The sequence below is a fragment of the Rhinolophus sinicus genome, linkage group LG01 (genome assembly GCF_036562045.2).
Source record: "Rhinolophus sinicus isolate RSC01 linkage group LG01, ASM3656204v1, whole genome shotgun sequence".
Classification (NCBI taxonomy): domain Eukaryota; kingdom Metazoa; phylum Chordata; class Mammalia; order Chiroptera; family Rhinolophidae; genus Rhinolophus; species Rhinolophus sinicus.
In genome coordinates, this window is record NC_133751.1 from 101,595,993 (window position 1) to 101,619,241 (window position 23,249).

General features: G+C 34.7%; 1 long non-coding RNA gene across 3 annotated transcripts in view; it reads right to left on the reverse strand.

Moving 5' to 3' along the window:
• The window catches only part of LOC109456547 (uncharacterized), a 76,724-nt gene that overhangs the window by 23,173 nt on the left and 30,302 nt on the right, over positions 1–23,249 (reverse strand). For 2 of the 3 annotated variants that reach the window (XR_012496845.1, XR_012496843.1), the window contains exons 4-5: positions 6,095–6,239; positions 5,572–5,686 (exon numbers count right to left, since the gene is read on the reverse strand). This is a non-coding gene — a long non-coding RNA (uncharacterized LOC109456547). The remainder of the gene's footprint in view (positions 1–5,571; positions 5,687–6,094; positions 6,240–23,249) is intronic. The other variant, XR_012496844.1, reaches the window with a different exon arrangement.

The following is a 23,249-nucleotide window of genomic DNA, read 5'->3' on the forward strand; positions in this document are numbered from 1 at the left end:
GAGATTTGCCAATGCAATAGTCTCAGTGGGAGCATTTTGAAATTCACTTCTTTATTAGTGATGTTGAACATATTTTTTGTATTTTATTAAATACTTATATTGGTTTTTAAGTGAATTATAGGTACTCAGCTCTTATTCACTTCTTTATTGATGTGTTTTAGTTTTCATTTTCCTTTTTAATTTTTAACATCAATTTTTTTTTTAATTTGGTGGAAATCAAATTAATTTTTCCTGTTGCTAGTGTCTTTCTTCATTTTATTTTTAGACAACTTTCTATAACCAAAGTTAAGAAAATTATACTTTCTATATTTTCCTCTGAGTGCATCATCATTTTGTTCCATTTAACTTATTTATGGGATTTGTTTGAAAGCCTGGTTAGAGGAAAAGGCCTCAGTTGGGCCAATACATTTACAGTATTTCATTTAACTACCCCACCAATTCTATGATAGAGATATCACCATTCTTAACAAAAATTGAGAGATGGTCAAACATCTAGTAAGTGGTGTGCTTAACTGTTATAATCCATATTAGCATGGGTAGTAGCTTTATTGATATCAATATCTTTATTGATATAAATTAGCTTTCCACAAGAATTTCCTAGAGTGTTGCCTAATCATACTTAATGCTTATGTAGTCCCAGTCTGTGCAGCATGCCATCAAGATGTTTTCTTTGCCTCTGATAAACATCACGAGATGGCTGCTCTAGTATGTACACTTTTCACTAGAGACTGGTATTGTTATTTCTCCTCTGGTATGAAACATTGATATATTCTTATCTACTTCTTTACAGCATAGAACAGGTCTTTTTTTTCTTGATTTCATATAGGCTTAGTAGAGCAAAGATCAGAAGATAACTTTTCATGAAACTTTGCTGAAGGTGTAGAAAGGAAGCTCAAAATAATGAACAATAGTGAACAAGTCAATGTTCTCACTGGAATGGCGCATGACTTCAAGAAGCCAGAGGCATCTCCCCCCTACTATTGGAAGAGAAAGCTCAACTCTACCACATGAAGAGGCAGCTCATTCCCAACACTACCAGTAGGACCACAGGCATCTTTGTGTTTCAGTCGGGGTCAAAATAACTCCATACCCTAAAGGGAAGAAAAAACATTTCCCTTTTACGCACTCACTCAATTACTTGCTCACTCATTCAATTACTCACTCACTCACATCTTGAATCTCAATTTCCTCCCTCAGCATTGATCTCTTTATAGTATCATTTAAATTTGGAAAATATATTTCTTTCTGGGGAAGTTCCATTCCTACACACACACACACACACACACACACACACACACTCACTCCCCAGGTCTGGTCTACGCTGACTCCATGGCACCAATAAAAGTACCAAATATTGTAGTCTAATGTCCCCAAAACAAGGTTACTAAGACTTAGGTAATACATCACAACATTGATCATCTAGATGAAGCCATGCCAAGTTTGCTCAGATTTATTTTCATTCTCCTCTAATCAGCTATATAAGAGTTTATGATCTATTCTCGCTATCTATCTGTGTAGAAAAAAATAGCCCAAAAATCAATGACTTAAAAAGAAACATTTATTTTGCTAACAAGTGGGTCTACAGTTCATGTAAAATTTGGTGGAACCAGCTTATCTCTCCTCTGCTTGACATCAGCAGAAATGGCTTAATTGTTGGAAACTGCAATCATCTGAAGACTCGTTCGTGTTTGGCAGCTGTCGCTGTCTGTCAGTTGGGATCTAGCTGAGGCTATTAGACAGAACACCTGCATATGATGTTTCAATGTGGCCTAGTATACTCACAATATTGTGTTTGGGTTCAAAAGGTGAGTGTCTCAAGAGTCAGAGAGTCAGGTGGCAGCCATATTACTTTAAGACCTAGCATTGAAAGTCAGGTAGCATCATTTCCACCAATTTTATTAAATCCAAACAGCCACAAAGTTCCATTTGGTTTTAAAGAGATGGGGAATAGACTGCACTTCTTAAAGAAGGGGTAACAAGGCTCTGGAAAAGTCTGTGTGCCAGAAATATCACTGTGCCTGATTTTATAAAATACAACCTGCTACAGCCTCCTCTCTAGTTATAAAAAAAAAACTCCTCCTCTCTAAGGCCCCCAAATTCTCATCTCGTTATGGTTTCAGATTCAGGTTCAAAAATCTAAATTATGTTCAGTTGCATATGAGGATCCTCCATGTGTTGTTCTCAAGTGTCAACTCCTTGAGAATAGTTCTTACCAATTAAAAAAAACTATGCACTAAATAGATAAGTTATAAGCTCCCAACACATCCATCATACAAAGCAAATATCCATAGGATAACCACTGTGAAAATTCCCATTCAAAAAGAGTGAAAGGAGAGGTCCGCATTAACCAGTGGTCTACAGAACTCTGCAATCCTGGAAGGCCCTTGTTGACAGTCCCTTAATTGGTAACAACTTAATGAGGCTAAAAGGGGTTCAATGGGATTTTAATTTACTCATATTATTTTATTAAATTCTTAATATTTAAAACGTATACAGTGAGAATGCATTTATGGATTAATTTTATAATTATGATAATATAAATATGTATTTTAGTTTGGAAAAAAAGAGATTAAATTGTAATTCATAAGGCAAAAAAATAGAATACCAGCACAAAATTTGAAATCAAAACGATGAATATAACATAAAAAAGTTACAATATAAGTAAATTATGACTATAACATAATTAAAACCTGCTAGTTTGAAAATTAATACATGAATATAAGAGAAAAACATGTAACTATGGTGGCCATATGTTTTTGTTTTGTTTTGCTTTGTTTTTCTTTATACTCTCCTGGAATCTTCTAAAGGAATAAGAAATAAATGAAACCAAAATATTTTGTGTAGTATAATATAAGCTATTTACTAATCTTGAGGATTGTAATATCCTAGATAAACTCATTCTCAGAACAATTGAAAATTCACCATAAAACTATCAACTTTAATGAATTAAAATAAAAATATTTCTAAAATATCAACAGATTTCTAAATTTTTAAATGTAGCCTTGCTCATTGAGGATCATTAGTTCTATTTTACTCAACGTAAGTAAGACTATTGTCATGTAATATACCAATAAGTTCAAACTCTGTTGGAATATGAAGTTCAACTTTTCCCTTACTCTATTTCTATGAAATAATAATTATTATACTATTGAATGGTTAATAAACTGAGACACAGACTAACGACCCAAATGGAGATTTCAACAGAAGATTTACAAGTTAAACATATATACTCGTAAACCTGTATGACAATTCCAACTCTGTATTTTGAAAACTAATACATGGAAATAAGAAACAAACAAAGTATGATGGCCAATATTATTTTACTTTATTCTATCCTGGAATCTATTCCAGGCAAAAGAAATTATGAAAATTAAAGGCTGCTATAGTTATTGAAATTTTGAACACAATCACTTTCCACTAATATTCATAGATTAGGTGTTGGAAGCCTGTATTGTAATTTGCTATTTCTAATTTTGAGTTCGAATCATTTCAATAAAATTAATGAAATAAACCATCACTGAGCAGTAGTTCCAGAGGCTTTCTGATAAGTGAAAGTCAATTTGAATTTAGTCTAATTGTTTTTTTCTGACGAGGGTCTTACTTGCTCAATTCAGCTTGTACTATATTCCAAACAGGTGTCATCTCCAACTGGCTGGAGCTAGAATTCATGGTCTGCAGTTGTGTGATTATATGTTTTTGTAAAATATTTGCAGTGCAGTTTTTAAAGCACATTTTTGTAGTGACAATATGAAGTAGACGCATATTCATCCTTTGAAATTCAATTCCCCAAATATTTAGTTCTGGAAGGGAACTGAAGCCTGCATTTTGTTTCTGAGGTTTCCAAATTTTCTTCTGAAAATCAACCATCCTCATCACACACTAGAGAGTAATGGCCAATGCATCTCATTGCAAACATGTACTATTACTCAACCCTTCAGTGCCCACTGAGTATCTTCTAGACTGGCTTCATAGGACACCGAAGCAGAAAAACAGCCAACCTGCATGATCCTGGGAAACCTTAAAAACAACCTTAAAATGGGTAAGACAGTAATTTATGTACTGAATGCCCCTCTGTCCTATTCAGCACATTTTGGAGAGTATCTCATTTTCTAAAGCACTTTGACAGTCACCTTTAATGAAATCAAAGCTTTTAAGGGGAAGGACTGATGATATTGCAGCTCCAATATTCCCTCTCTGCCAGATGGGCATAGTGTTAGATGCCTAACTTAGCAAAGTGTTAGCTGCAAGATGCATGAGTTCCAAAATGATTCTAAGTGTTCATTTAACATGAGGCTTCCTTTGAGAAAAGGCTGCCAGTGGTGCATAATTGTGCCAAATGTGCAGTAGTTTCATAATGTGGGCTGTAATCCACTAGGAACTAAATCCTGCTATTACCCTCCTTAGGGAGACTTCTAAAATTCTGCTCTTATTGTAAATAGTAACCTGGAGTAGTTACAGGTTACTGGAAATCTCCTTTAAAAATTGCTGCACATGTGTTGAAGCTTTCTTAATGTGAGTCACAGTAATATGATCATCCGCTGGGCTGTCACTAGAGCCACAAGATAAGGCAGCCACCACGTAATTTCTTCTTTTCCAATAATTTATTCTTTTATTTTATGTATTATGGCTTTAGTGATAATATGATTGAATCTTTAAAATTACATAATCATTTCTTTCTTCAATAACGGATTTTTTGTGTGTACTGACAGAAATCCTATTTCCATGGTATTAGTGATACAATAGGACCTGGCTTTATGAAAATGTAGATGTGTGCAAAGCCCGCCTTTCACATGGAGATTTCAATTCACCCTCCACACATTTGTGTTTGTGAGTGTGACTGTGTGAGTGTGTGAGTGTGTGTGTGTGTGTGTGTGTGTGTGCGCGCGTTACAGTGTTGACATTCACTCGACTAAGGAACGAACCCAACAATCATTTCCCAGAGCAGTGCCACATTCTGTAACTATTCAGGCAGGAAGTGAAGAGTTCCTTATCGAATGGAACCAACCAGGGGCCTTTAAAGGAAGCCGAATGCAATTATCCAAATTGAAATTTGGCCAGGACACTGGAGCTAGTGCCTCCGCTCTTCCAGAAAGTACCAGGACTCCGTTTTTATGTCTTATCTGAAAGCTGATGTCTACAGTCAAAAAGTGCCTTGCTTTCATACACTGTTAGGTAATCCAGAGCTGACACTGCCATTCAAAACAAACAAATAAACAAAAACAAATTGGACAAATAGTGAATTGTTGCAACCAGTACTCACTGGAGCAGTTATTGTTTTACTTTTTAAAAGAGAAAAATAAGAATTTTTTTTTTTTTTCCTCAGTCCAGTTCACAGTTGCCTTTGTTATTTCAATGACTAACAAACATATTGCACCTAAATGCCTATGAATTATCATGAAAATTAACCTTGTCTCTTACCAAAGTAAAATAATAATAATAATAATAATAATAATAATAATTGTATTCTGTATCTTTTCACATAATTTGAATCAAGGGATTGTACATTTAAAATTTCTGCTATTAGTAGAGCTTCTATACACCATTAGATAATTAAAATAATAATGAACTTACGTGCAAAAATTGTAGTAAAACATTTTCAAGATAATAATTCAGAATGATCAGTATTTATACAGGTAAGCTTCATGGTCGGTGTCTAATTACAGATTGAGGAGGGTCTTCAAAATATCTAATGGAAAAATTTATTTGACATTATTCGGTTATAATCTAAATATATTTAAATATTCAATATATTTTAATTGAAATTTCTAAACAGTACAATTTCAGTATATGTTTCAAATAGACTTAATAAATAGATAATAAATGCATCTTTTAAAAAGAAAAAGGCTTAAAGCATTTTTAGTAGCCTTAATTATAACGATAAGATTTGGTTCTTATTAACTAAGGAAATATTAAAGGAAAGTTAATTTTGATGTTACTTAAAAGGAATGATAATGTTATTCAATTTATGAGTATAACAGTTTTCAGTTTAAGTTTTATGTTTCAAATATCACACAATTATCCAAGTCTCTCTATGTGTGAGTAGAATTTATTTTCTCATTTATCTTTATACTCATAGAACTAATCCCAAAGTTACTCTTAAATGTACTGCTCAAGCTTTTCTATTTCCGTTTGGGTCGGGAGGTCAGAACACTATTCTCAGGAGGTCAGGGTCATCCTCATTAGCGTTGCTCTGTTCTGAGGCTTCCATTACGCCTTTCGTCCTGAGAAACCTGGGGTGCCTGGAAGGAAAAGCAGATGGATCCAGAAAAATCTATCATAGCCATAAGTGCCCCGACTAATGGCAGGTCAGGACTGCCATTTTCATATACAAAGAATAGCATATTATTACTCTTCACCTTCTACATTCTTCTTAAATTTACTCATGAGAAAAATGCCTATGTTAATGATAAGCCAAAAAGAGGTGAGCATATTTGAATTTAAAAAGCAATCTTCATTAAGTAATAAAAAACATTTTTTTAAAGCATTGCATTTATAAGACACTTTATAATATGAGCTTAATTAAAAATTTTTCACAGAAAATTTAGTGGCTTAAAGAAATGTAATTTTAATTAAATTATGCTCAAAATACAATGTTAAATGGGGTAGAAATCTTTATATAATAAGTGTATATTATATGTATTAATTATACAATATTATATATCAATATTATGCCATACTATTAATATATAATATTAATTAATTAATAATATATTACATTATTATAATTCACAAATAATACCATATATTATTATAGCCCTGAAGAAAACAACCTTCATGAAGAGCAAGTCCAACGTGAAAGAGGCAGCAGGACCAAGGGGTAGGATGAGAAAAATAAAGAGGAGAAAGAAGAGACAAAGGAAGACAGGAGTGATTGCAAATGACATAAATTGATACCTTGCATTCCAGTGTGTATGAAGGAAGTCTGATTTACTCCTAGAATTTTAATTACATGAAATTATAAATACCCGTTTTTCTTAAGTTAATTTGAGTTAAAGACCCAAATGATTCCTTACTAACACATCTGATATTGCCTCAGTTAATAGGTAGTTATCTAAACTAAAGAAATAGACTGTATAATACTTCCAAATTGAAAGCGTGTGTGTTCATGCTAGCACAATATTTTGAGATTTCAGTGTGTATGTACAACTTATTGGGGAAAAAAGGAAACTCACTTCATTTAACAAAGGAAACAAAGACATAGTCAATATTTTTAGGGTGATAATATTTAAAAACATGGTTAATGATTAATAAAAGTATATAATACAAAAAGCAACCTATGAAATAGGAGAAAAGATTTTATACACCATATATATGATAATGGGTTAATATTTAAACTATATGAGGAACTCACACAACTAAATAGCAAATAGTAATATAATCCAAGTAAAATATGGGCAAAGGACTTGAGTAGATACTTTTCCAAAGAAGACATACAAATTGTCAAGAAACACATAAATAGGTGCTCAACATCACTGCTCATCAGGGAAATGCAAATCAAAACCACAATAAGATATCACCTTATGCCTATTAGAATAGTTTTTATCAAGAAGTCAAGAGATAAATGTGATGGTGTGGAGAAAAGGAAACCCTTGTACACTGTTGAGGAGAATGTAAATTGGTATAACCACTGTGGAAAACAGTATGGAGGTCACTCAAATTATTAAAAATAGAATAATGATGTGATCTAGTAATTCCACTTCTTAGTATATATCTAAAGGAAATGAAATTACTATCTCAAAGAGATAATCTGCACTCTCATTGGTCATTGCAGCATTATTCACAATAGTCAAGATGTGAAAACAACCTGTGTTCACTGACAGAAGAAAGGATAAAAAAGATGTGAGATATAGATAGATAGATAGATAGATAGATAGATAGATAGATAGATAGATATACGTACATATATACATATATGTGTGTGTGTGTATATATATGTATGCATATATATATATATATATACACACACACACATATATATATATATATATATATATATATATATATATATATATACAGAGGTTGCCAAAAAATGTATACACATTTTAAGAAAGGAAAAACGATATTAAAATTATGCTAATGGTAACCACTTTGAGCATCTCTTGTATTTGCAGAAGTCAAATGTGACTTGCATTCATCTTTGTTATCAGTATATATTGAGTATTACAATTCTAATACAGTTTTTTCCTTTCTTAAAATGTGTATACATTTTTTGGCACCCTGTGTGTGTGTGTGTGTGTGTGTGTGTGTGTGTGTGTGTGTGTGTGTAGTACATATGTATATGTATACACACATACATGTGTATATGTATATACATATATGTATACATACATATATATGTATATATATATTATGTATATGTAATATTATTCAGCCATGAGAAAGAAGAAAATACTACCATTTGTGGCAATGTGGATGAACCTTAAGAATATTATGCTAAGTGAAATGAGCCAGACAGAGGAAAACAAATACTGTATGATCTCACTTATATGTGGAATCAATTTTTTTTTTTAAGTTGAACTTATAGAAACAGAATAGAATGATGGTTACCAGGGGGGTTGAGTATGGGGGAAATGAGGAGACACTAGTTAAAGGGTCTAAGCCTTTAGTTTTAAAATGAGTAAATCCTGGGGTTGATTAATATGTTCTGGGCTCTAATGTATACCATGGTAACTGTAGTTAATAAGAGGTATTATATACTTCCAATTTGCTAAGAGAGTAGATCTTCAGCTTTCTCACCACACACACACACACAGTAACTGTGTGAGATGATGAATGTAGTAATTTACCTGACTGAGGGAATTGTTTCCCTATGTATACATATACCCAATCATCATGTTGTATACTTTCAGGATATACAATTGTCTTTGTTAATTGTACCTCAATAAACCTGCAAGAACATGTAATAGAGTCATTTTACATAGTATTGTTGTACATTAAATATAAAGAGTTCAAAAATTCTCCATTTATTTAGTAAATGTACTGAACACTTACTGTGTGATAGACACTGTAGACATTGGAGATACAAAGCTAAGTTAGAGACCTTCGACAACACAGGAAAATAGCATAAACTAGGGTGATGGCGCCAGAACAGAGAGGGGTAAGGGGCAAGGGAGTTGCATCCCAGAGCTGGTGTTGACAGGCATTCTGATTGTGAGAGAGAGAGAGGGAAGGAAAGAGAGAGAGAGAAAAGGAGTGAGAAAGGGAGAGAGGAAGGAAGGGAGAGAGAGGTAACAGATACAGCCATGTCCACTTGATACATATATTTTAAAATACATTGTTATTTGCCTTTCTAGATAAATATTCCAGTAATGGCCCTTTCCTTCCACTTCAAAGGTAATTTAAAACCCAAATGTAGTTTATTTGGAGTTTTAAATAGTTTTCCAATACTTAAACATTCCAAAGTGAAGTTCCCATGAAAACACTGTTTTTATTTCTTCCTTCCCCTTGACTGGTTATGGTAAAGATCAGGAAAGATCACAGATGGATAAAGCATAGAGAAAGTTTGTGAGAGTTGGGTAGATGTGCAAGGTTTCCTGGGCAGTTCCTGGTGGCGGCTGCCTCGCACGGAAGAACTGTCGCCATTCTGAAAGGCACCTGGAAACGGAAGTAGTATTTCTCTGCCATGTCTGATGTGGCTGGAAATATATGTTCTCCAGTGTGAAGGACATCACGCCCCAGACTGATGAGCTCATTTCTCATTCCTTAATACATATGAGACTACTGAATTGACAAATCAGAGAGAGAGAGAGTCCATGACACCGTAGATCTCTTCTGCTGCCATTTTTACTTTGGAAAACATCAGCCAACATTTGGGATCAAGCTTACAGGTTCCTTCTCCCTGCTTGATGAACCCATCCAGTCTTCTTTCCTCTTCTCATCTCTCCTGCTGCTAAGGTACCAGCAAATCATGACAGCATACGGATGCCTTGTTTCTGAAATTACTGAACTGGGGCCCCAGCACTTTAGCTTTCAAAGCTCTGGCTGAGCTTACAGAATTGTTACTGTATGTAAAGAAACTTCCAGAAAAGCTGTTCTCTGGAGGAGTCCTGTAAAATACTGTACTTAGTTCTACTTATAGGGAAGGTAACCCAAGTGAAAATAATGGAGAATGAATTTTAGAAATCACAGAATAGGAAACCCTTTCAGACTACAGACTCTGCTATGTTAGTAAGTTTTGTAAAAAAAGAAAAAAAAATACATAATGTAGTTGATCAAAAATTCAGTGGCAAAAGGGGTGGACACAGGCTATGTGTGAGCTGATCACAACAGATAAAAAATTTTCAAGAAGCTGACCAAGAACATAGAATATACCACAAATAAAGGGGCCCTGGCAAGCTTCAGACTGTTGCAGTAATCCACTTCTGACTCCAAATGATTTTCCAAGATCATTCTAAGGAATTGTCCATTCTGTTTCATTCTCTTTTTATTCTAGCATTTCCTCTCAAGCATATTTTCTCTGTTCATATTTAAATGTGCTCAAGTCTCTGCTAGTTTAATTTTCAATAATTTAGCTCTGAGCTATATATAACCCCCTCCTAGTATCAGCTTAACACTCTCAACCAAATCCTATCTACCACTGTTTCTGATCCCTTCTAACTCAAAAACAAACAAACAAAAAAACAACAACCCAGAAACCTGGACTTTACCATCACCAAAACATCTCTTACTAAAAACTACCTAAGGTTAACCAGGGCTTTAATATCGAAATCAATCTTTGTCTTAACCTAACTTTTCACCATGATTCCAATGTGTTCACAATCTCTCTTTTTCTGAAACGCCTTTCTCTTGTTTTTGGTAGTGCCATACTCTGCTTGTCTTTCTCTTTTCTCTCTGACTACTCATTTTCATTCCCTTTATTCAGATTGTCTTCCTCTACTTGGTTGTTATATGTGGGAATTCTTCAAGGCTCAGTCTAAAGCCACAAAATTCTTCTAATTTGATAGTCAAAGATATCTCATTTCAGCCCATGGTTTCAATTTCATTTATAGAGGAAAGACTCACAGATTTATATCTCCAGGCCAGACCTGCCTTTTGGACACCTGCACTTGAGGTTTCAAACACCTCAAACTGTGCTGCGATCTTCCCCAGCAGATCCAACCAGTGGCACTGTCACCCATTCGTTCCCTACGTGAGAATTCCACAAGTCAACAGTAACACCTTCCTCTCTCACACCCAAATCTAATCCACCACCAATTCCTGCCAATGATTCCTCTTCAGTACCTCCCCAATTCACGCATCGCTCTTCACATGAACTCTTCACTCTAACCTAAGTCACCATCATTTTATACTGAGGATAATACGTGTATAATAGCCTGCTATTATATTATCCTACTAAAATAGCCTGCTAAGGATATTTCTACATATATCCACTCTTTCCACCTTACAAGCCAATCACCACAGAGCTGTTAAGGGGATGCTTTTAAATTACAAACCTGATCACTCACCCTCTGCTTAAATATTTTCAATGATTATCTGTTAAGCTTGGTATACATACTCAGATTCTGATGGCTTGTAACATCTTGCATGGTCTGGCCTCTGATTATTGGCCATCTGACAGACCTGCTGCCTTCCGTCTCCATGTTCCTTACTGGCCATCTTTCACTTACTGAGGACTGCTGTATTCCCCTTACTCCCTTCTTCCCTGCCCCAGTCCCCCAACCTCCCACCCTGTCCCCAGTCTTTGTGTTCTTGAATTCCCTTTGTTTGGAATGTGGTTTATTTTCTATACATCATAGAATCTCAGCAAAAACAAAAACCACTTCTTTGAAAGTCCTCCTCATCCCCCATACCACCATCATCACCCCCACAGTGTAGTCAGGTTTTCTTATTCTTCACTATAAAAGAATAACTTTAGTTTTATAATTAGTAGTTAACTTAGTATATACCTACATATTAATATGATAATGAATTATATTAGCTTGAGAGTGTTATGAGAGCAGGAACCAGGAACCAGCTCTGAATGTACTTGCCACTGCACCACTACCACCTAACAAATTGCCTGCATATATTAACCTATGCAATAAACATTTGCTGCATGTTGAACGAAATAGGCTCTCAACCCTGACCTTTGCCAGGAAGTGTGGCTCTGCATTTATAAAAACAACTAGGCAAATACCCCAACTCCTAAGAGAATTGCTGCAGTTCACAGCTTCAGCCCTGCTCCACACCAGCTTTCTCAGATTCTGAAGCTCTTGATATAGTAACTCCACTTGTCTGGTCCTTCCAAGTTTTCCTTAACTTAGAAATCTCTCTTCATACCATTTATCTTATAAAGATATAAAAATCCTCCCAAGATAGCTCTTCTGTAAATGTCTCCCCTTCCTTCCTTCATCTTCTGTCTACAGCTTGAGGTTGCAGAGGTTATGCCCGCTGCCCACGTAGCCCTTAGTGCCTCAGGGACAGGGCATTGCCAGGCTTCCCACCTGCTCACGAGACAGATCAAACTGGAAATGAGCACTTCCTACAAGCTTGAATTACTAAAACCAGCTCTTCTTAGACTCTATATCATGCTCTAAATGCACTGATCTCCCCTTTGTGCCTCGTTATCTTCAACTTGCCCTATGTCTCCATCCTATATTCCTCACTAAGCTAATGTATTAATGTATATTAGTGGAAAATATTTAATGCAAACAGAGACCCTCTGAAAACAGTATTGTTTTGGAGTGAGAAGATCTTCCAGCATCTTTCTTTTTTATTTATTTATTTTTTTTGCTTTTACCTGTATTTAGATTTATTGATTTTCTTTAACTAAGGTAGTGTATATAATAAACTAAAGCTCTCCTAGAGTTCATGTTATGTTAAAAACTTCTCCCGGAAAAGAGTGTACTCCCCAAATGAAGCTCATTGAAAGTCATCGTGGTCTGTGTACTACATAGAAAATAAACAGGATACAGCATCTGCCCTAGAGATCTTGCCTCTGCTATTAGGGAACCCTATTTAACTATGAGGAAATAAGCAATAGCTTCTTAGTCATCCCGGACTGCATGAGAGCATTTCAAGGACAAAGCTGCACATAAATTTAAAGCATCCTAGATATTATACTGCAGACCTCAAAAAGTCTTGGGAAAAAATTTTTATAACTTCATGGACTTCAATGGGACTAAATTAACAAAAAAGTTTAAATAGGCTTTCTAAGAAAATAACCCCCTTTTTAAAATTAGTCATTCTAAACAGCTGTCTGTGGAATAACATTGTGTTTCATAATAGCAAACAAATGTTTATTTTGATTATTGATTCCCTTAACTATGGACAGTCAATAACAAAATAATAAGAGCTTTCAGTTATTTGAGCACCTATCATATGCAAGACATTTTACTCAGGGTTTGATGTGTATGAGCTCATTTATCTCCTTAATAATTGTTTGCATTAGAAGCAATACTATGCCCACTTTACAGCCAAGAATACTGAGATTCAGTGTCCTGCTCAAAATTATTTAGCTAGTTTGCTCTCTGTATCTATGAGTCTATTTCTGTTTTGTTTGTTGGTTTATTCTGTTCTTTAGATCCACATATAAGTGAGATCATATGGTACTTGTCCTTTTAAGTCTGATTTATTTCACTGAGCATTATACCCTCTAGGTCCATCCATGTTGTTGCAAATGGTAAGATTTCATTCTTTCATGGCAGAGTAATACTGCATTGTATAAATGTACTACAATTTCTTTATCCAGTCGTCTATTGATGAGTGTTTCAATTGTTTCCATATGGTTATGTATGGTATCAGGTGGGTAGTAGACTTGTTGGGGTTATCACTTTGTGAGGTACGTAAATGTCTAATCATTATGTTGTTTTGTACACCTGAAACTAATAAAATAATAAATTTAAAAAAAAAGAAAAGAAAAAGAAGAGAAAACCCTCTAAATTAGAAATAGAAAATAAAAAATTATATCAAAAATCCAAGAAAAAATTTATTTCAAAAATCCAAGAAAAAAATTATCTAGCTATAAGTGGCAGTGGAGATTCAAAACAAAGTGTTTGATCAGTAGTTCCCAACTGGGAACATATTTAGCAATGTTTGGAACCATTTTTCATTGTCACTACTCAGAGAGTACTGAGTAGAGGCCAGGGCTGCTGCTAAACGTCCTACGATGCACAGTACACCTCCCAACAACAAAGAATTATTTGGACCCAAATGTCAATATTGCTGAGATTAAGAAAAGCTGTACTAGACAAACCAAGATGGCTCAGGAACACTTACCAAAAAATAAAAAGTTTACACAATAAGAGGATATATGTCATCCATTAAAGAAAAAATGGAATTCTTTAAGCAATTATCACAGACAGACCAAACATCTACTACGTGTGGCCTGTCACAAACATGCTGAAGCTGACAGGGCCACCATGCCGAGTTTAGCTCTATAATGTGGCCTGCACTGCTGAGCAGAGGTAAAGTCAGGGGGACCGAGTCCGAGTGTGGGTTTGAGCATGTCTTTAATAACCCCAGGAATCTGAAACAGAATTAAGGGGTGGGGAAGAAGGGCTGTGGTGCGTCAGTGACAGATTCATGGTGAGGCACTAAAACTACTTCTCAGTGGAATCAGAAACCCAAACTTTAGAGATGAAGGTGCCTCCAAAACTGAAGAAAAAAGATGGATTTTAGAATCAGAGGATGATGCAAAGGAATTTCCATAAGTGAATCACCTCCTGGTTGCTCAAAGAGGGCTTAAAGTGCAAGTCAGCGATTTCACAAATATAGAACCCATGAATAATGAGGATAGATTGTAATAAAAACCTTGTAAGGATTCTTAGTATTATGTAAGTATTCTGAACCTTATCTAACCTTCCCCACCCATGATTTACTATCTCGGTATTCTTTTTGTATCAGTTTTTACAATGATGGTTAAAAATGATTACTTATTCCACTATTCCTTCTATATTTATTAATCATCACTCTACTGTAAGAAATACCTTTTTTCTCTTCCTATTTATTTATTTGTCTGTTATTATGAGAGACTCATAAAATCTAATTTTATTTAATGAGTTATATCACATTACTATTATTGTGCCATTTTGGGCCTCTGAGGGTCATATTAGACTGTGAAATCACAAACAAAAAGCAGAAAAATCTGAAAGAAGATAGCATTCAATTGACCAAGAAAGAGACCTGTTCACAGCATAAAAGCTAAAACAAGAAGGCAGAGCATCACTTTGTTTGACCTCAATGGGACTGCAAACCCATAAGGTTGATTTGGAGGTTACAAATAAATTTTAGCAAGTAGGCAAATACACAAATACAGGATTTGTGAATAATGAGCATCAAGTGTATTGAAATCCTGTCTATGATAACATTTTATGCTCAGGAAAACACTAATCAAAAGTCTCATGAAATAGTTCAGTTGTTTTTTCCTAGATTCGTCATAGTCATGGTGATTTGCCTGAAGGTATTAGACGACCGAATAGTCTTGTTGGTCATAATTTTATAATTATTTAAGTTGAAATTTCACTTCAAATCTAGTAACTTCAAGGCCAGTGGCTCTCAATTGAGGATATATGTCAGACTTACTCATAAAGTTTTATAAAAATACAAATGTGTAGGCCTTAGTTCTTATTACTGAATCTCTTTACTTCATATTCTAGGTGGATTCTTTGTATATTATATATACTTTGTATGTTGTGTGTGTGTGTGTGTGTGTGTGTGTGTAAGGATTTTCCTCTGTAAAAGTCATGCTCATTCTTCTTCATAAATCAGATGTAACATTCACTGACTTTTTGAAAATAGGCTTAATCAGTTATCTTTAGAGATAGCTCATCTAAAATTATGTTCAGAATAACTAAATTTTGATATTTTGCATCATGTCACAAAAACAGCCAACATTTTTAGTCACTTACAGGTTCTTATTGTGAACTCTTATTAATCCTTTCACATTTGAATTTTTTCAGTAAGAAATTAACAATAGTCACTAAGTTTCTGTCATCTATAGTATTTGTTTTACTTTGATACTGTGATAACTAACTCCTCTATAATCTACCAGAAGTTTTGTCTTCAACAAATACAGAGTGTGTCAGAACAGCATGGGAAAGAACTATACCAGGCACATCACACTATTGACAATTTGAATAATAGACTCTATGGTAAAGCCTTGTGAATGACATCACTTAGACAACTGTCAGACTGGATTGAGTCAAGAATAAGACAGGTTCATTAAACTTCTGCCTCAAAATCTAGTGAAATATGACAATTTGATAAGCTCTGCTTTTGTAAACCAGAATGAAACATTCAAAAATATTATCTGATTTCCATTGACCCTTCCGGAAATTCTTAAGTTCTCTGATTTTTCATGTTAATTTAGTTATTTACTTAGGTTCATTAAGAATCTATCCTCAGTTCTACCAAGATATAATTAGGAAAATTAATTATGCAAACATGTCCTCACATAGAGTATTACAGTTGAAAATAATAGTCATTTAATCAGGTGTGACCAGTCACTTTTAAGGAACTAAGATTGACTTTACCTACAAAACGGATGCCTACAAAGTCCTCTCAGAGAAACTGCCCTGGCACCTGGTTATAGAGTCCCAACCTTACAGGTGGTAAGAAAGTTCACTTCTTGGCATGCCAAAGAACCTACGGATATTTTGGGGACTTGAAGAGGAGAAAAATTGATCCAAATGTATAGATAATGCAGGTCAAATCTGGTGAAAGGAGGCTTTGAGGCTTGGCTTCCTACCCTCAAGATAACAAATACTAGAACCCTTATAATTAAAATCCAATCTGAGATTCCTCATGACAACTTCCAGAAAGAAGTTAATTTTGTGATTGTTCAATACTGTATGGCTTCGGATTTTGCAACATGATCTTGAGAGGGAATACATAGTAAATTAAACTTCTGCTGCATCTATGCAAATAATCAGGCCAAGTTGAATGAACCATCCTTATTCTGTGATCAAGAAAAATCTTCCTGGGCCGGCCCAGTGGCTCAGGCAGTTAGAGCTCCATGCTCCTAACTCTGAAGGCCGCCAGCTCGATTCCCACAGGGGCCAGTGGGCTCTCAACCACAAGGTTGCCAGTTCAATTCCTTGAGTCCCGCAAGGGATGGTGGGCTCCACCCACTGCAACTAAGATTGAACATGGCACCTTGAGCTGAGCTGCCTCCCAGATGGTTCAGTTGGTTGGAGCACGTCCTCTCAACCTTGGTTGCCAGTTTGACTCCCTCAAGGGATTGTGGGCAGCGCCCCCTGCAACTAGCAACGGCAACTGGACCTGGAGCTGAGCTGCGCCCTCCACCTAAGATTGAAAGGACAACAACTTGAAGCTGAACGGCACCCTACAAAACTAAGATTGAAAGGAGAACAACTTAACTTGGAAAAAAAAATTAAGTCCTGGAAGTACACACTGTTCCCCCAATAAAGTCCTGCTCCCCTTCCCCAATAAAAAAAAAATCAAACAAAATAAAAAAATAAATAAGTAAAAGAAAAATCTTCCTTTGAGTTTCTTAAGATCACAGAGAAGGAAATGATGGAAAAGGAGATGACTGGCTCTCTTCTCTGTAGAACACCATAGTTTTGGGAGATTGACTGATTCCATAGAAGGTGCCCTTTATTTCATCTTTGACTAGGGTATCTTACAACTCTATAGAGACAGATGTTAACTTCCAAAAAACTAATCATATTGCCAATGATTTCTATTTTTATAAATGCAAATTGTGTCTGATGAACTGCATTTGACCAGTGCATATTGGTCTTTTGCATATTGATCAATTTTCCCAGTTTGACGTCTATTTGTAAATTCATTTCAGTCTATGTTATTTCACTACTAACCCGTGGCACTTTGAGTTTTCTTTGTATCAGTTTCATTCCCTCATTAATTAAAATCTTTGACACATGTTCATTTTATATCATATGACAAACATGATTTCACCTTTTTTGTTAGAAAATTATCTTCCAACATTGCTTATTCAAGAGAAAAGCTTAGTTTTTGGAAACTGGAAACAGTAAACAATCCATTGCACAAGCAACATTAACTGGAATTAAAGTATTTGAGTGAAGAAAACTAGCTCCTGAAATTCTCATGAGTATGAAATTCCTTGTTATCTTCACTATTTATATAAATATGACAAGTTTTCGTAACTCTAAGTGTTTATCATCACAATATGTATAGAGGAGAGTTATTAAATCTTTTTGAGATAGTAAGAGCACATGTATTCTTAAATGCCATCAATAAGACTTCAAAAGTTGAAGATAGAAAATATTTACCAAGTGACTCGTGGAAAAAAAGAATAGTGGTACACATGCTTAATTGACAGAGAATGAATATATATTAGACAAAATAAAAGACCTATGTTTATAATGAGGCCACGAAGGTACACTGCCAGCTACAAATGTGTGTGGCAGCACAGACATTTCCATTTGGGAATAAGTTGAAACTATATCCTCCTGATCTAGGGTAACAAAAGACAAAGTGGAATATAGTCCTAGAGATTATCAATAATTTCAATAACATGTGACACTGTATGGAAGCAAGAAAGAGCCTGAGACAGAGCTTGACTCCATAGAGTGGGAGTTCCTTTGAGACTGGAGGACAATTGAACTTCAGGTCTCAACTCTCAAGGTCCTTTGCCTGTGTTTTTAGGGTACTAAGGCACCATGTTTTTTCATGCTCATCCACATTATGGTCTTGCCCTTCTTATCAATAATTATCATAGGCCAACTATACTAATAGCAGAAATTTGCATATACCCATTTCATTTAATTGAAAGTAACACAAAAAGAAATGTTTGCACCTCCAACATTTTATTCACTAATGTTAAATGTTATTCACCTATGTTAAATATCTTTGCCATTGATTAATGCACTGGTATAAATAGAGAAGATACATGTGCCACTGTTTTAATATCCACATTCTTTTTCTGTCTACTTCCTCTAAAATGACAGTTTATATTAACCGTAATCACTGTCATGCACTTCCATGGGGTGGAATGTGGGGAGCTGGGAGGAAGGAAATCGTGTTTCCACCAAGAGGACGCAACAGACTGAGAAGAGAGTAAAATAGAAAGAATAAAATTAAAGGGGATCATAATTCAGAATTTTTTGTTCCACTGTTACAGGATAAAGCTAGCTGAAATAGAGAAAAATCTAGTACTTAAATGATCTCAAAAGGGAAAAATGTGTATATTATGGGTCAGGATTCTAACTGAAAGAATAAAGTTTTCTCTTAGAAAGGATTAGTCAAGAAATCTCAACTGGCAAAAGTTAAATGATGTGGATGTATTTATTGAATTTAAGAAAACACAAAAGTTTAATAAAATACAGAGTAAGATGTATAATATACAGCTATTTCTTCGTCATTTGCTAAATTTCCCAAGGGGGAAAGAATCATTGCTAACAAGACATGTATAATTTCAACTTTTTCCAGGACTGCAAAAAATTGCTGAAAAGTACTTCCAACATTGTGATGTGACAAATGAATCATAGGAATTTCAAATTAGAACCCCTGTCTTAGTTAAATTTAACACGTATGAAGATCAATAAGAAACTAACCAGCTAGACTAAGAGGACACACAATTTTGATGTCTGGGAACCTGTTTTAGAAAGACGATAGAATGTTTTAAACATGACTTAAGGAATTGTTTTCTAGAAATAAAGATATGGAGAAGTGTGGAAGTAGAAAACTTAGACCATTTTGCTGATTCTCTGGGACTGAGCGAATAACTCCCTTTGAAATTCCTACTGGAAAAAAAAATAGAGAGTAATGACAGATCTACACTCCAGCATGAACTTTATTTATCACATGTAATTTTAATAGAATTTCTGCTAATACAAATCAGCAACAGCATAAACTCTAAGGACAACATTAAAAAGCTTGGCTTACTCTTTGTACCTCATAACTCAATTCTCCAAATAGTGGCACCATAGAATGATAGACACTTCGCTATCCAGTGGGGATAAAGTGCAGAGTAAGACAAAGTTCTTTCCCCCAAATATCACAGGATATATTGTGTTGCAAGGTTTTGGCACTTTACTGATTTATTTTTTTGATTGTTTTATAATAGGAAGTCCTGCTTCATCAAGATCAGAACATTCAAAATAAGACTACTTTTTTACTACAATAGTTATTTCATTAAAATAGGACAAAATTCACAGGAAAATTACAGTTCTACAAACTGAATCAATTTGGTTTTATGAAAATGAAGGATAGTGGCCTTATTTTTTCATTGTGTCACAGACCAGTGGAAAATTCATTAAGAACTTCACTAATTTGAGAATCACTGTTTGACATATGAAGAGGGCTTGCAGTTATCTGTCCCATTCTTTCAATAAGAAAAATATGTCACATCACTGAACAGACAAGGGGAGGGAAAGGCACAGATCACACAGACACATACACATCTGCATATCATGCCAACAAGAGATAAGTTAGGATAATATCCAATTTTAAAATGCAACATGCTTCCTGGAGATTCCCTATCATTTTTAATATCTACATGCAAATTTTTAATCAGATAATTATGTAACATCTTGATAAGATCTGATACACTAGTGGAATTTGCATTTTTATTGGGGAACAAAGGTAATTTAGGATTGCTAGGGATGATATTGGAAAGCTGAGTCTAGATCGGTTTTAGAATCTGAGGACTGCATGTGGTTATAGGCATCTGGAAGGAAGGTCATAAGGAGAATTGAAAATAAGGAAAGATCAAGGAAAATATTGGGAGAGAGCCAAAAACAAACTCCTGAATTCCAACCGATTTTGTTTTTCTTCTTAAGATGTTGTTCCAACTCTTTTTTAAAATAATCATCTCCTTTACTGACAAGACCTTAAACAGAAGCATACAATACAAAATGGATAAAAACTAAGTAGTTCTGGTCAAAATAGGTATGAAAGAGCCCAACAGTCTAGCTGTAGGAGCTATGCCCACAGCAATCATGGTTACCTATGTTCAAAACCAATGGTTTTGAGAGGAAAACAAAGACTGTAAAACAGAGATTACAATAGGCTGAAACTCAGAGAACTGGTATAAATATTCTGAACTCATGAAATGTAAGGAGTTATTTGTGTTCTAAAAACATGTACTTTTGCAACTGCTTAGATTTAGCCTGAATTATACTACAAAGCTGACAGGTAAATTCTACAATGGCAGAAAGAACAGAGAGGAAGAAGTTGGATAAAAGTGATAAACTTAACTTATATCCTTCCCCAGTACACAATTATATTTGGTATTATAAACTAAATGTTTATGACCCTTCTAAATTCCTACGTTGAAATCTTAACCCCCAATACATTGGTATTAGGAGACGGGGTCCTTGAAAAGTAATTTGGTCATGAGAGTAGAGCCCTAGTGAATAGCATTAGTGCCCTGATAAAACGGAGGCTGAGAGCTCATTTGTAAGGATGCATCATGAAGACAGCCATCTATCTATGAACCAGAAAGCGGGTTCTCACCAGACACCAAATCTGCTAGCACAGTGATCTTGGACTTCTCAGCCTTCAGAACTGTGGGAAACAGATGTTTATTGTTTATAAGTCACCAGTCTAGGCTATTCTGTTATAGCAGCCTGAACTGAGCAAGACATGTAGGTTCTTTAGAATTAGATACAAGATATTGGGGGGGGGGATCAGAAACTTTGAGAAAAAAAATCTGAAAAATAGAAAGCAGAAAAAATCAATAGCCAAAAATATCAACATAAGAAAGCTGTGGAGATGCAAGTGTGTCAGCCTTTCAAAAACCAATATTCAGTACAATGGTCAGCAGGGATCAGTCCAAGTGGGGTCTCAGGTAATTAATAAGAAATAATTAATTGGAAATCAGAGCATCCTGGCTGCTTGATCAATTTACAGGTGTTCCATAAAGAACTGTCAGAGAGAACAATGAGAAGGAAATAAGAGTATTTTTCTTTGCCAAAAAAAAAATGAATCTCAAAGTTAAAAAGACACGCATACCAAAAAAAAAATTAGTGATTTAAAAATCTTTATTACAGTTTTTCCCCAAACTATAAAATCACAATCTACTTCCTGTTATGAGATGAAAACAAACATCTACAAAGAAATATTAAACTAACTATATCTACACCTCCCCACCCCAATACTATCTCCTGGGTTAACTAGTGGTAACATGATGTATTCTTCTATGTTTTCTCTATGCTCATTTACACAGAACACATACATACCCACCAGAAGAGTTATTCTTCTATATTTTTTCACAACATAGGATCATACTATGCCATATTTTTCTGTAACTTTTATTTTTTTAGTATAATCTGAACATCCCTCTGGATCCATTGATAGGGCTATAAAGAAGATGTTCATTCTGCCTAAAATATTATTTTCCATTATTTTCACAAGGCTTCTCAGTTTGTTCAGATGTCTGTTTACCTCCCTATCTATCCTTTTCTATCACATCATTTTGTTTTATTTTATTTTTAATATATAATTACTCTCTAAATTATCTTATTTATTTGTTCCCTTGTTTATTTCCCATCCTCACTAGTATATGAGTCACAAAGGACACATGCCTTTAGACGTCCCTTGAATGTCAACACCTAGACCAGAACATGAACACTGTAGGTATATGTTAAATGTTTCCTGAATGAATAATGAATACATTCATTTCTTTTTTATGGTTGCATAGCATTTCTCAGCATGAGTGTGCCTTAACATATTCAACCTGTCTCCTATTAATTGACAATTTAGTTTGCTGATTTATTTTTACCACTTATATAACAACTATAATAAACATTCTTGTACATATTGCCTTATATATGTTTGTGTGTGGTTTTATTTCTGTTTGATAGATTCCCCAAACTGAGATAACATGGTTAAAGGACATATGTGTATGTGTGCATATGTGTGTGTGTATGTGTGTGTGTATATATATATAATTTTTTTTTTCAATTTTGATAGATGCTACCAGATCTGTTCAAAAGGAGTTATAGTGTTTCGTACTTCTGCCAGCATATATAAGAATTCCTATTTCTCCAGATTCCCATCAGCACAGGGCATTATATATTAAACACACACACACACACACACACACACACATTTTTGCCAGTCTGATGGGTTTAAATATGTAGTCTGTCACTGTTGTGTCTGTTTTCATTTTCCTGACTACTAGTGACATTAAACATCTTTTCATATATTAATATCTATTTTCCATTGGCATCTCCTCCTTTGTGACTTGCTGATTTACATCACTGCCAAATTTTATTGTGTTTTTTATGTACTTATTATCAATTTATTTGTTATTGCTGTCTATATTACAAATATTTCCTCTCAGTCTTATCTGTTCTCAGACTTTGTTTATGGTATATTTTTCC